Genomic DNA, 16,606 nt, shown 5'->3' on the forward strand with positions numbered 1-16,606 from the left:
TGGACCCATCAAAGTCCAGTGTTAAAATTAATTCCCCTGAGGCACTGCAAGGGCAGAGGGAAGTTGTTTTTGCTGATAAAACATGACAATGTCTTACTTGGCATAAAAGGGACTCACATGGTAGCCATGCAGAGAAGAATATAACCAAATGGCTATATCTGCTGTGTTTCCACCTTGCAAAATTTTGAACTGCAAATGTTCCTGTCATCAAACTAGAGAATGTATCATTATGTAGCTAAGACCAGTTACAAAGTCACTTCCTAATAGGGATAATCATAGGCACAAATAGAAACTGTTCACAGTAATTTGGTACCCATTGAACATTCCTAAGGGATATTTGCCTAGGCTTATTTGATACCCAATGTTTTGCTATTCCTTTAAATGGGATCAAAGCACAAATGAATATTTAGTTGACAAAAAGAAGAGCAAGGTCTTGTAAAGCTAATTTGAAATAGAATCCTGGGTAAATGATCAGATTCTTTTCATAGGTAAGTGATCATTTTATTCTCACCTGCCTAGAAGCCTGAGTGAATTAATTTAAAAATGTCTTTGTAAGCCTGGAATATTTTTAAAGTATTCAATGTCAGGCATATATGGTTATTAACCTGAAGTCTCCTTAACCTCATTAATTCTTATGTACTTCACCTAATTTTAAATAATCAAGAGGCAGTTTTATTTCAAATAGTGGCCCTTTTAAGGAACCCCAGTGAAATATAAGACTAAAGGATTCACATGAAAACAACATTTTATTCAAATAATCACACATTTCAGAAATTGAACCAAGAGTGACAGGGATACTCACTACTCCTCTTATTAAAGCTGAGGTCTTTCAAATATATATTTTGATTCATAAGCCAATAGCCTCTACCGTCTATGATTTACAGGGCTGCCTGGACCAACCCAGACAAATAATTTACCATTACCATATATAATTTATTGATGTCATTTTAATTTATAAGAACAAAGTGAGGTCCAATTTAAAGGTTTCTATCTGTTCATTTCTCCACAAATTTATCCTACAGTAATGGGTATTTTCCCCCTTATCTCCTATCTGTCTTTCTCTAGATGGTTAAGTTAGTTCAGAAAAAGTGTCTCTTGTTTAGAGTGAAAATGATGAACACCTGGAATGCATTATCCTAAAAGAGAAAAAATGTTAAATATTTACATGTCATATAAAAAATTGTATCTGGCTAAATTAAACTCAGAATTAGCTTAACAATAATGGCAGACTTCCATACTAATATTTATTCATATGATAAAATAAAAGTTTTCAATTTGTTTACAAGTGTAAAATGATTAATGTCACGGACTTACATTTTTTTTGAGGTTGCTCAAAGATTTAAAGTGTATGCTCCATACTTCTCACAGTTCAGTTACAGGGCTGGGGCGCTCTGGGAAATGAAGGCAGTGCAAAGACTCCTTGCTTCAACCCCCGATTCAAGGTCCTATTCTTGCAATCAAGTCAGAAAGATTTATGACATGTTGCTCAGAGTAAAAGGAATGAATTTATTAAAGGCACAGGGAAGAGAGAAAGGGGACAATCTCAATGGAGAGAGTGGGTCCCCACGAAAGAAGAGAGTGTGCATCTCCTGCATTCCAATTTTATTGGGGATCCCAGAGAAGTTACCAGAGAGTCCTACCCAGGTCTGCCTCTTGCCTTTTGACTGACAGCAGGATGACATCAGACTTTCAACTCCCCACTACCATGAGCCCTCTAGGTCACTTTGACTCATGCTGACCAGTTCTAATTGGATTTTTAACTATAAATCCTTACAGGGTTTATGGTTAGGAGGAATTATTCTTATCTTCATGAATTTTGGGATTTGATGTATGAAAAGGGTCATGAAAGTCTCCCCCTCCAGGATAACTTGGGTGCCTCTTATTGACAATATTTGGAGCCTACATTTCTCCTGCAGATAACAAGTAGTTTGTTGAGGAATGTGATATATCCTGTCTATTTAAGACAGACAGAGCTGCAGGTAACTTGCTTCTTGAAAAAGACAGCATGTGGAGGTCAGCACATCATAGCCCCATTTTATAGAATAATCAATCCCCTTAACCTCATGTTCCATCATTCTCATCATCTGTCTGTCCCCTATTGTTTCTACCTCTACTTTTTTCTCCTCCCACAAAATGTTATTTTTAAAGCTTTCCACAAAATTTATGATTTTTAGTCTAAATTCAAAATGACAATTTAGTGCAACCTCTGCTAAATTCTGAAACAGATTTACAGAATCTAATTATTGTTTTTATTTCAATGCAGGCATTTCTAAATCTTACCTTCAAAGGGGCTAAAATCTCTCATGAAAGTTAGTATTATTTGACAACCCAATCGAAAACACACCAAGAATTACTGATATAGAAAGATTATATTAAGAAATTTTTATAAACACCTATTCTTTTGGAAAGGATATCTTAAACTGTAGATAATCAATGTCTGAAAGTTTATCCCTTCAATAAAAAGTACATTTTTAAGAGAGAACTTTTGTGAGAAAATAAAAGATAGTTAACATGATACAGTACTGAGATGCCTGGGGGTGCATCTCAACACTAGAGTGCTTGTGTTCCAATGGTGAGGCCCTAGGTTCCATCCCCCAAATCACACATACAAAATAAAGAAAGAGGGGGAGGAAGGAAGGAAGGAAGGAAGGAAGGAAGGAAGGAAGGAAGGAAGTGAGTGAGTGAGTTGGTGCTGAGTTTGTACTTTGGTTTCTACATTGATGTCCCTGGTGACTTTTAGAGGTCATCTAATTTACCTAGAATAGTTTTCCTATAAAGAAACCAAGATAATACTCTCTGTATTCTCATTTGAAAAGAAAAATGTGATGATTCTATGTAAAGTTGTTCATAGATTTTTCTTCTTCTTTTCTTAATAGTTACTATTAGTTAGTGCTTATTAAGTAGCCAGGTACTGTTTAAGTGGGTTTTTTTTGTGCGTGTGTGTGTGTGTGTGTGTGTGTGTGTGTGTTAATTCCCATAGTCTTACAGTGACATAGGAATTAATATCTTATCTCTTTTACTGATGAAACAACTGATCCACAAAGATGAGAAGTAACTTGCCTAATGTCTGTGAGCCACAGAGCCAATATCAAGACCCAGGAGTCCAACTGTATGCCAAAGGTTTTTACCACTATGCATACTCTTTTTTCTTAGTTTTTTTTAATAATATAGCTAAGTTTTTGAGTTTGATATTTTATTAGGATTCTCTTTGAACCTCCACCATGAAGTTATGAAATAAATCTTAATGCTATTTTTATTTTTTATATGAATAAATTGAAGTAAAGTAAGTTGAGAGTTTGTACAATGTCAGAAAGCAATACAAGACTGAGTTCAATGATTTGGCTCTATAAACTGCTGTTCCTGTACTGCTATATAAATTCCTTCCGTAATAAGTATATTGGGGTTTGGGGATATAGCTCAGTTTGTAGAGTGCTTGCCTTGCATGCATAAGGCGCTACGTTCAATCCCTAGCACCACCCCCCACCCCAAAATAAGTATATTAACTAGTGCCAGTGCTTCACTTTGGAGAATTTTGACTTTCAAAATATGTTGTATGTTACATAAGAATAAGGAATAAGGTTTATGTAATGGTAGCAATTTTAAATATAGAAGTAGCATGACTATATGAAATGACAGTGTAACTGGGAAGGCAGGTTAAACACACAGCTTGTCACTAATCCCAACTGTATATAAACCGGTGGTTGTGATCTGCCCTTCCAGTCAACACACAAGTTACTTCAGCTGACTTTTGGTCAAAACTATTGTAAGACCTCAACCTGATTAGGGAAAAAAAGGATGTTGCCTCATATGCCAAGGAAGGAGAGGGGACATGGATGTTAGTGCCAGTGATTTCTGAAAATCTTTATCTTTAATGCAAGAGAAAAAGTACACAGCTATTGGATCACTGTGTGTATTTAATATATGTACCATTCAATGTACAGTACATATAGCAAAAGTACACAATATACTTATTAACAATTAAGAAATTCTTGTTAAATCTAACACTAAGCCTTTCAAGTTTGGAATTATTTTTTTCATTTCTTAATGTGATTTTGAATACCACACTTCTACATGTAGCAATACAAATTGCAATTATTTGGTATTTACTGTGTTCCAGATACCATGACTTAATTCATTTTATCTTCAGACTGAGCCTATGATGCAAGCACTATTTATGATACTTTTTTGTTATATAAGTGTATTATAAGCTAAGTAATTTATTTGGATAAACAAAACTGGAAAAAAAAGATAATTTTGGAAGTATGTCTTACAAACTTCAGTAAGACTAATTTTACTAACCTATTTTAAAGACTTGAAAAAAAATTAACAGTGCCAACCTAATAAGTGACAAAGAAGTTCTTGATTTGAATTTGTATCACATGTAACCTTCACAGATAACCTACAGGATTAATACATTAAACTGCATTCAATAAGTGAGAAATGCATGACATGGCAAGACTCTAAACCCAAGTGTGTGTTTGTTTATGCTTCTAAATATCAAGAAGGTGACTTATCATTTCAAATATATTAAAAATAAATTCTAAAGGATGCCTTTGAACTAAGTGAATATGGGTATAATTATATAAGTTTATTATTTTTTTCTTATTGTTTTCAACTAGATTTTTCACCTACAGCTTTTTACTATGTCACTTTAAATCATGTTTTATTATGTACTGATTTATCCTAATTTTGCTAGCTTAGTATAAGGACACAGAGAAATTCCACAAAGATAGAACAAATTATACACAACTGAGCAGAGAAAACAATCATCATACAGAAAGACTTTTTCAAATTGCCTTGCCCCAGGAGGGATGACATATATACTGTAGAGAGTTAATGCTTAAGATGCTCTCTTTGAGGTGTAAATTGACTCAAATATTGATAAAGATTTTATGAAGTCAAGCTATAATTCATAAAATATTTTAAAGATGAGTAAAAAGCTAATAATGTTTAGTATAAAAAATGTGTACTAGAAGGAATAAAAATGTCTTCTTCCATTATATTCACCTCAGTGTCAACTATTATGTTTAAAACAATGTTGAAAAGAATAACCTGCAGGGAATTCACATCATCATCAGCTATTTACATCTTCATGCACTTAAATATGCTAGACTTATGTTTTTTCCTTTTATTTCAATTGAAAAACCTGTGATACAGTCCAGTTCTTTTTATTCATACTGAACAAGAGATAAGAGAAATAAATGTGAGTCAGTTCAGTTATTTTTTCTTAACTGCAAGAAAAAAAATGGACTAATCAGGTGTGTAAATGTGTGAGTATAAAACAGGCAAAATAAACTCACTTTCTTTAGAGGTTCTGTTTGGTTTGGTTTGGTTCTACATGTTTTCTTCTGTTATTAGGCATCTCAAAAAGTGATCTGTGTACAAGGTCCTGAATGACCTGCTGCATGTAGCTGAGGTATTGATTTCATATAAACAATTCATCAAAATATTTGTTATGAATCAGTTGTTTATTTTTGCAATCTTCTAAACTGGCTTTAAATGAGCCATTGCTTTAATTAAACAGGATCAATGTTTATGTGTTATTTTCATATCTTCTTTAGGTTAATATAAAAAATGCATACCCTTTTAATATTTGTCTTACTAATTAATTAGGATATTCTTGGTTATGGATTCTTGGATATTATTTTATTAAATGATTGTCAGAAACACGGTTTGCCTTAGACTGCATATCATTTTGATCAATATTAAAATGTTTTATGTTTATTTTAAGCTTAATTCTCCAAATGGTATTATGCAGCATATGTAAATGTTTGTGCTGTCTATAAAAAATAAGAAAGCATTTATAACTTTATATGTTAGATTTGTGATATATCAGAATCAATTGATATTTTTTCTTTTCTACTATTTTCATCAGTGTTAATTTTTAATTTGTTGTGATCCTGAATATCCTGCAGTTTTTGACTTGCATGTGTCTTTTCCAAAATAACACTGGAATAATGTTGCTTGATGTCTCACCTTAGCATGGTTTCATGCCTATTAATCAGAATCAACTTAAAGAAGAACAAAATATTAGGGTAGTTAATTTTTTTTAATTGAAAATTGTCCCTTAGGATTTTGGATTAGTATTAAGGAGTTTTAATTGGATTCAAAATATCTTGTTCTATTTAAATTAAATCTAGGGAAAAAAGTCTGTTGGATTTATTCTATTGGAGCATCAACTACATTGTGTTGTGAAATGGAAATAGACTTATTGTCTGTACTTCAAACTAGAATATTAACTGCAAGACTATAGGTTCACTGATGAATCTCTAGTGTTGAGAAGCATGACTAGCTTACCACAGTTGCCCAGCATTTATACTTTTATGAAAAATATAAAAGTACAATTATTTTGAGGAGAAATATTTAAAATGAAGAATGATCATGAGATCTAAAGTTCGCCACAGATAGAAATTTTATATACATATATACAAGTGTATTTTGTACATAAAATGATGTATATAAAGTTCATTCATGTTAATGTTTCAGTTTAATATTTTCTGTTGAATTAGTTTCTTTCCTGAGAGTCTGAAAAGAGACAATTTAGAAAATAGTTTAACTTCAAGAGCACCATGTCTGTTATTTTGAATTAATTTGTTAAATGTGTGGGTAGAATTGTTGTTTTGATCTTACCTCAACCAAACCACAGTTGTATTCTGTTATGCCTATATTTTTGTAAAAGAGACAAGGCTATCTGACAGTCTTGAAAATGCTAGAAATGTAGCTAAATATATTGTTTGATACCACAAAAAAATGGGTTTAAAAATACTGCTTTAACAAAGAAAATTATTTACTTTGCAATATATGACAAATGTAACAAAATAAGACAAACCAACAATAAAAATCACTTTGGGCATACATTGAAAAACAATATTCAAGATGTCAAGAGCTCTGGTTTTGAAATTCAAAAACCACAGAAAACTTCCCAAACTAATTTGTGATATGTTCATTTTAAAAATCAGGGAATAGATTATGGATACTTCATACTACCATGTATACTCCAGAAAAATCATTAGGGAACAGTTGATTTGGTTACAAGATTCTTTATTTTGTAAACTATACATAAACAGTAGAAAAGAAAATGCATTATACTTTAAATATTAGGTAAGTTCAACATTAAAGTTTTTATTTAGTGTATAAATTAAATAGAAAGAATCCACCAATTTTGCTTTCAATGAATAGTATACCAGGAAAACAGTTAACCCACTGTTGAAATTAAAGATATCAATGTGTAATATTCAACAGGATTTTTCCTTTTTTTTATTATGGGCACAAAACCATTGGTTTGATATACTTAAATGTGATGGTGTGCCAAAATGTCTACACAATTAATTAACATGCTAACTTAAATATAGCAATTAAAGTAATTTTTGTTACAGTTAAATCTTAAATGCCACTCCACACAATTATTATAAACCAGTCCACATGGTAATTCTGTAACAATAGAAAAAAAGAAAGAAAGATATTCCATTTTCTTCATTCCAGCAGCAGTACCTTTACTGGTATTAATTTGTTAATTAGGTGTGCTTAAATATTGCCTAATACCCTATATTGGTATGCATGCTAATCCTTTCTATTTCTATTTTTGCAAGGCACCATACAATATGTTCTCTAAGCTTCAGCACTATGGACAAAAATGGCAAAATTCTAAGAGTAAATGCAAATATTTATCTAAAATAGAACATAAAATTAGAATTAAGAATTTCAAATTTGACCTTGGGGGCAAATGAAAAACTTTTAGTGAAAATATGGTTAAAATGAATCTTTCCTTTTGTCTTCCTGAATTCTGTACCCTAAATTGCTGGTCAGAAAGACAGAAATCTAAAAGTCATGCTGCTTAAGAATATTATATATATATGTGTGTGTGTGTAAGACTGCCATTCAGTTTAAAATAAAAATTAGAAAGGACAACTAAATTTCTAACATTCAAGAATCTGTGGTTTTCCATACTTGCCATTTTATAAAATATCCTACCATATCCAGAATAACTTCATAATTAAAAATGTCACTGTTAACATAAACAACTTAATAAGATTCTACAATGGTCACTTTGTTTTACCATGTGGTCTCTCTTTTACTCTGATGCTACTTTGGAAAGATCTGGATCATGCATAATTTTATAAAATCCTTGGGGATCAGATCACTATAAGTTGTAAATTTAAGCTGGGGTTTCAGAAAACAAAACACTCATCATCCCAAGCACTCATTCGTTGTTATTTTTATGGAACATTTGCAAAATTTGTTCTTATTCAGACTTTATTTTACTAGCTCTCCATCACTTTCCTTTGTCTGGCTATACTGCATATATGTTCTCTTTTTCTCTAAGACATACAAAAACTCAAAGTAAATAATTCTTATTTCAACATAAATTTCTATGACTTTTCGTGCCATATTTGAAATAATTATACAAAATATATATGAGGTTTGAAATAATTTTGTTTTGGGGCAACAAGGTAATTCTCCATAAGCAATCACTTTGTCAATATTACAAATGTGCAATTTATTGACCTCAACTGCCATTAATCAAATGTATCCATCATGGTCATCGCCATCATCATCATCATCCCCTTCATCTTCGTCATCATCTTCATTTTCATCTTTATCAGTGATGATGTCATCTTCATCTTCTTCATCATAGGTCCAGTCATTAAAATCTCCACTTGCAAAATCTCCAGAGATCTCAAAATCTATAGCTAAAAATAAGTAAGCATTATATTTATTTTGACTGAGTATTGGGGTGATATATATACAAGAGATAAAATACTAATGAAAAATAGGAAAATTAATAAATTTTTAATTTGCTCATCACTTTAATGAAGATGAGAAATAAATCAGTTATTTGATAAACTGTTACATGTTAAACTTTATCATTTTTTAAAATTTGTGTGCTAATAGCAAAATTATTGTTGAGGTATGCTATATAAGATTTCTAGTTCAGTAATTTTGATCTCATTCTTTTTTTTTATAGAAGTTCACATGACATATTGAATCTTAAAGTGCTTAAAATTTCTTCTATAAGTGTGGTTGCGGAATAATTGTTCCCCTCCCCCGAATATTTACTTCATGATCCCTAGAACCTACAGATAATAACTTAAATGGAAATGGAACTTTGCAAATGTGATTAGGTCCTTATAACTGGAAATGGGGAGATTTTCCCAGTTTATACATGAAGACCCCAACTGTCAGTTGGGTCCTTAAAATCAATGAACATTTCCCAGATGGTGTCAGAAGGAGACATGACTACAGAAGAATGGACAAAGAGATGCAAAGTTAGTTTTAATTTGGAGGTAAGTCTCCTTGAGATAAGGAATGTGTGTGACTTCTAGAAGGCAGGAAAGATAAGGAGATTGGTTTTCCTCAAGAGTCTCAAAAGGAGCACAACCCTGCTGATACTGTGATGTTCAGCTTAGTGAGACAGACCCGATATCTACTCGTGACAGACAGATTGGCAAGATGACAAATTTCTGTAGACCGAGCCACTAAGTTGGTGGGAATTTGTTACTTTGACAAAGGAAATATTTATTAAATTATTTTTTAAAAAATATTTTAGAAATAGCTAATAATTTTTCTGGAGGTAATAATGCCCATTTATATCTCAGTATGTATTCACTTTTCAACTTCTTAAATGCCAGTGTGTCTTCATTTTTACCTCTTCTGGATATTAATTCTTATAATTTTTTGGTATCTAATTATAACAAATCCAATTAATAAAATTCATTGTTTATGAATTGGTTGAAATCATCACACACTGAAATTTCCATCTTATATGAAGAAAATGTTTCTATTTTCCCATTTCCTGCATATTCTTAATCATAGCATGCTAAGAAATCTCACAAGTCCATGATTCCAAAATAATTTTTGTCCACTTTTAATTCATCTTCATATAATTTTCATTTACAACAAAAATTACATTTTATTCACCACTGGCAACACAGATAACTGAAGTAATTAGTAGTACTAACACTTTAACTTACATATTATGAAGAAATATTCTCTACATGTTAAAATTAAATAAGATAGCTATTGAATAGTATGTCTCACTGAAATCTAATCATATTGGACAGAATAGAAAATCAACAACTACTAAAAATGTTACAGAATAAATTAATGTAGAAGAGGGATTTAAGGATTAAATGAGATTACTTTCATTGTTTACTCTTTATCTTTTCCTAAATAACGTATGTCAAATAGCAGTTAACCTGTCTGCATAGGACAGGTCTTCATTAAGTGCTTAGACAAATTAATGAGGATCTCAGTATTGACTACTGTGATTGGTAATTATTAAAATAACCTTTCCCCTTTATTCTGGATCCTATGACTTCATTTCCATATGTGTCCACACACCAGCACTGCCCAACACTGCCGTGGCATTGTGTTGGCTTGTAGTAACCATCTTCATCACACAGAGGGATGTACTGTCCTGTGAAACATGCACATAGTCACCCACAAATGCACGTATGTGTTTTACCAATAAGCCTTAAGACATACACAGGTGAAGTGACACTGTATTCCAGGCTACATACTAGTGACAGCTGTAGAAGAAAACAGGTATGTGTTCTGCTGTTCTGGCACTGCCATTGCCATAGGAACTGATTAAAACTTATGGATTCATATCCTGTTTTAAGGAAACTACCATTTAAACATGCCTCATTTTTGCAAAGTGTAGTGTTTTCAGTGGTATAGTACAGCATTACTATGTGATGCTATGCTCACATTCAATCATTGGGAGCACTTATATGGTGTACAAGACCCTATATCATCTCATCACTAACAACTTTCTATTTTCATTCTCCAAAGTTTTCATTCATATTTTTTCAAGATCTTTTCATGCCTTGTAGCTATTACCACTCAATTTGATGCTTTTTCACCTTTTTTACACACTGCCTTTTAATATCAACTGGAATCTCTTTTCTTCATTGTTTCATTTTAAGACTCAACTTAAATATGCCGTCAATATGAAGTCTTCTCTTAAACTGGAGGAGATGACATATCTTCCATCTCATGTGTGTGTGCATGTGTGTAGATTATCATTGGATACATTCAAAACTACACTTCCATATCCTCTGTTTGGAAATGTTTGGGTTCTCTTGACTTTCATTTTTGTATAAGTATCTCTTAAACTCAGTCTTATAGAACACAGTTTAGTGGGAATGGTCAGAAAGAGATATTTATTTCTATTTGTATAATATATAGCACAGTATATGGTATATTCCTAAAGATAAATGTTTAGTTAGTAATTTATAAGTATGGTCATATTCCTCACTAAATACTTAAACATAAGAATGTGAGTTCTAGGAAATTAGAAACTTTTCTTTTTTTCCTGAACTTTTTTTTTCTATGATGGAAACATCATTTTTATTTTTTAAAAAAAAACCCTAAATATATAGTTAGAATATGAAAATCATTTATTCTTATACCATATTAGATCATAATTTTACCCCCTCCATAAGTTTTACAATTTTGATATGATAAATAGGTGGTTGATTTAAACTTATAAATTATAATTCATTTGAACTACTAATCTTTCAGTGAAGCAGATGGAGTATCTCCAACAAGGAAAACTTTGAAACATTTTCAATGGATCTAAGGCCACAAAAAATAAGAAAATCAAATTTCCAATATTTACTACTTTAAAACAGCATTTTTTTGACATAAACTCTTATATATTTTATGCCAGTTCACTTTGAAAGTGAAAGAGAACACTAATAACAGAAATATGCTAGTTTGTTTATATATATATATATATATATATATATATATATATATATATATATATATATATATATATATAAACTTACTTACACACACACATATATTTTAATTATAAAGATAGCTCATCAAAATGTAAAAGAGATTAATTAGATCCAGAGTCATAATTAAGTTACATGCCACTAAGTAGACAAATGTATTAGCATACTTAAAAGACACACTGCCTGAGTTTTGTCCTGCTTTATATACCAAAATGCAAAAAAAAAAAAAAAAAAAAAGAACAAACTGTGACAAAACTGGTGTAATCCAAGTAAAACCTGACCCTTATAGCTGCCAGGATTATAGAAATAATAATTTCTTAGATTTTTACAAATGTGTTCTGATTGTTTGGTGCATGCAAGAAGTTATCTTTAGGAAAAGTTGGGTAAAGGATTTCTGGTAACTATGTACTAATTTTGTAAATTTTTAAGAATTTAGCATTATTCTAAGAAGAATTTATTTAAAATGTTCAAGCTTAAAGAAACATACGATAATCAAAGTTAATGGTTTGATGGTGTCTTGATTACCAAACATTCAAATAGTTCGGGGCTCATGGTAAAATTTGCAATTATCTATTTATATGTTGGTCTATCTATGTACCTACCTGTTTACCTATCCATTCATCCACACATATATTCCATTGCTAAAAGTAACATAGCCAAAAATACTCATGAAAACACTAAAGAATACAGTCAAACTTCTTTGAGGCACTCAGCATTTTTCACCCCATCTTTAAAATATTTGATTTATATATTCTCTCTGAGTGTATATCTATATTTATCTATCTGTATACCCATCAATTCTTTTTTTTAAGAGAGAGTGAGAGAGGAGAGAGAGAGAGAGAGAGAGAGAGAGAGAGAGAGAGAGAGAGAGAATTTTTAATATTTTATTTTTTAGTTCTCAGCGGACACAACATCTTTGTTGGTATGTGGTGCTGAGGATCGAACCCAGGCCACACGCATGCCAGGCGAGCGCGCTACCGCTTGAGCCACATCCCCAGCCCCTACCCATCAATTCTTACATTATTAACCACAGAATTAGAAGTTTCTGCTGACGTTTTAACTTTATTATTGTTTAAATCTCTTTTTACTTAATAACTTTCAAAATGAACATTATATTAGGGTAATAAAACAGACATAATATCTTTCAATAGGTGAGGTAATAAAAGTAAGTTTAATGGCTTCCAAAAAGTTCATAAATTTTGTTGCTGAAATTTAGTGCAGTCTATCTTTGTTGGATTAATATTAATTTCATGTTGCTGTTTCCCTGGGGTTATTTATGTAAGCAATAAAGCCTTCAGAAGAATGAGCTATGACTCACCTAGGAGTTTCTTTATCCCTTGTCACTTCTGAATATTCCTGAGCTCCGTCTGGCAAGGTGGGTCTGTAATGACATTAAAAATGTCACCTTTAGGATTTTAGTCAAACAGAGAATGGGTAACTTTTTTGATATCAATCTTCACTTAGTCTTTACATGCTTTTAGAAGACACATTACATATTGGTTGTGTTATATTCCTTACTTATACAGATAAACGTTCATATAGATTGTGTGTCCGGGATGAGATTTATCACTCTCCCATCATCTTGTTTTTTTCTTAGAATGACTGAATTTGATGAAAAAAGAAAACAGCAAAATAATTATATGATGAAAATATTTCCCATCATGTACTATTAAAGCATCAACTGACTTGGCAATGAAATTCTAACCAATTGATGAAATTTCCCTCATTTAAAAGAGTTGCTAAGATATAGAGAAATAATTTAGCATTATGATCTATGGAAAAGTTGATACTTCTTTTAAGATGTGTCAGAAAAACTCATAAATTCTAATATTGAATAATGTTGATAATGTACCTTGGTCTTTCTATTGTCACCCAGATGCTCCAAATATATGTGAAATTTAGAAAGAGGATACAATACACCATAATTTCTGATAAACCATGATTTTAAAAATAAACAAAACATTTAAATAAATTTGGAATTCCTCATTTGTCCATTTTTCAAACTCAATCATTTCAAAGGGGATATTTGTAGAGAAATAGAAAATTCAAAATAGTCACAACATAATATATAATGTGTATAATAGTCACACATACACACACACTCACACACAGGTATGTGCCACTGAAGCCTGCCTAGATTTTTAGGAGTGTTTAATGACCTAGAGTACATATATGCAGTAAAGTTGACATGTGTTTATGTATGCATTCAATTAAAATTTTAACACAGTAAATCCATTTTTTAAACTTTGCTTTAAAATGGTTTACAAACAGTTAAGCTACCCTACTCAGATAATCCTGATTAGCAATTTAAGGATAATCATTTGATCTCTACTTATAAAATTATCACTAAATATTAAAAAGTAATTTAGATAGGGAAATCCTGATAAATGTTTTCATATTTCTACATGGACATAATTTAAAGTAGCTTGTTCATTCTCTTAGCTTTCAAAAATCTTAAAAAGCATTGCAAGAACAGGTGTATCACATTAAACTTTTTTCAAGGTTTTTAAATTAGCATCAGAATTATACATAGCATTATCTTCTAAGTTTCCCAAAACTTCATTGTGATGTGAACTTTAGATCTATTTCTCTGTATTCACTTGGTACAAATTGCTAATTCCTTTGATTCTGTAACATGTTTCCAAATTTACATTTGGTTTGCATTCCTAATAAAGAAGGGTATATAAGGAACTAGCAGCATTTCAATTTTTCATCTTGCTTAATTTTTACCAGAGTATTGAAGCACTGTCTTTGTTAGTGAATTTTTGAAAGGCTGAACTATTTTGTAAAGGTTGAAAGACTTAGTCATTTCAAAATAAAAATGAGTAAAAATAACTTTATGGTAAATGCTGTGGTTCATTCAGCTCATTTAATATGATCACAAAATAGAACATTAAAACTCCACAGTATAGTGATAAAAAAAAACATTTATTTTACACCATGGGCAAAGCAGATAGCAAATTAATTTTAATGATTACTTTTAATATCTATGTTCTCATATCTCTGTGTGCTTCTTGATGGTTCATAATGGAAACTATAATGAAGTACATTAATATAAAATATTAATTACCATTTTTCATCTCACTTAGCATGTTTGCATTTTTAGCAGTTACTTTGCTCAACATCCTGCTTATGGTTCTTTTTATAAACACACAAATTAGAAAAAAATCTAGTGAAATAAATAAGGCACAGAGTATGGTTATTTCTTTCATCATGAAAGATTACATAAAATTTGAAATGGAGGTCTATTATTTGCATGTACAGGTGACTCATCTTTTACCTTGCTGTCTCTGGAAGCAGTAGCACCATTCATTGTTTGATATCAAACTGTCCTTGTATGTGTCACAAGAATTGAAAAATGCCTTGGTGCACTGTTCGTTCTTATCAAGGTAAATGCTCCCAGCTCTGACTGGTCCAGCAGTAGGTCATAGTTTGTATCGAGTCTGTTAAACATCCAGCCAAGTGAATCCTTGCAAATGGGCAAAATACTGGTATCAAATCCTAAATGCAAAGAAAGAACATGGTTAGCTAAATATTGAAGATCTCATCACCCAAAAGAAAAAAGCACATCAACAAAACAGGTAATTAGTGCATGGTACCTACTGGATAGTCAGAGAGGTAGGGCTTTACATTTCATCTTGGGAAATTTGTTTCACAGTAAAGTGCAGAGAGTAACATGAGGAGAATTGTGAGAATTAATTAACCAGAAAGCACCTGGTACTAATTAATCATTCATTCAATGGCAGTTAGTACTGTAATTAAACATTATTTACATTTTACTGTTCAAGCTTTTTCCGAATAAAGTTTATTGTGATAAATGTTTTAATCTATATATTTATGTATGTATATATATATATATATATGTATATATATGATTAACACTATTATTATAAAGAATTGAAATTTATTTCAATTAAAAGAAATTAAAATGTTATTTTCACTCAAACATCATAAACACAAAATGATTAAAACTTTAAAAATTCCCTGTATCTTGCTAGAATTATGGTGTTTGTGGTACTTCAGTTAAAACTGTTGACTAAAGAATAGCCATCATGCAGTATTACACAATTACTGTTTTCTGTGTCCCTCAAGAGGCAATTATTACAATTAATTACAAATGTGTTACAGCGGGGGTGGGGGAGGTGGGTGCACTGCCTACTGGGGAGTAGGGAGTGAGCAGGGGAAATGACAGAAATTTCAGCAATGTGGTAACAAAGATGGGTTAGCCTGGATAAGCCAAAGGTCTAAGGTGTCTGTCCTAAATAGCATCAGATATAATATCAGTATTTCGAGCCCTTAAAAAAAAAAAACAGATTCTAAAAATAAAAGTACAGGTGCCTCCCAAAGGAGATGGGATGAGAGCCCTTGCTGACCCTAAACAGACAGCAGATGTCATGTAAGCTATTAAAACAAATCACATTGAATTTTTTAAGGAATGTCTGAAGACTGAGTGTGAGTTAGCAGGATAGGAACTCAACTCTGCAAGCCACAAAAAGAAGAGGGATTCATTCCATTTGACTGACACTATTCCAGAGACATCAGCAAACGTTTTCAAGGTAGACAGAGCAGGAAAAGAGACCCAAGGAAGTCACCTGAGAAGAATCATTTGCTGGAGGAAAGGTGTGGAGGCTCACCTACATCCATCATCCCTGTGTCCCTCATGGAACAAAGACTTAAATTCCAGAGGAGAGTCAAATATTGGCTAACTCTAAAAATATGGATAAGGATCTTCAGCACCCTGGGAAAATGTTGTTCCTGGGAAAGATTCAGGAGAATATCCTCAGTTTAGACCATTAAAGAATTCTATCATTAGCAGAGGGGTAAGACCTCTGTGGAAGGAAGAGAAATAGGAGGAGGAG

General features: G+C 31.7%; 1 pseudogene; it reads right to left on the reverse strand.

The window, feature by feature from the left end:
* Positions 1-8,520: 8,520 nt before the first annotated feature.
* On the reverse strand, positions 8,521-16,391 carry LOC144252619 (testican-3-like; annotated as a pseudogene).
* Between the last annotated feature and the right edge of the window lie 215 nt (positions 16,392-16,606).

Source organism: Urocitellus parryii, unplaced genomic scaffold (assembly GCF_045843805.1).
Source record: "Urocitellus parryii isolate mUroPar1 unplaced genomic scaffold, mUroPar1.hap1 Scaffold_49, whole genome shotgun sequence".
In the NCBI taxonomy this organism is placed as follows: domain Eukaryota; kingdom Metazoa; phylum Chordata; class Mammalia; order Rodentia; family Sciuridae; genus Urocitellus; species Urocitellus parryii.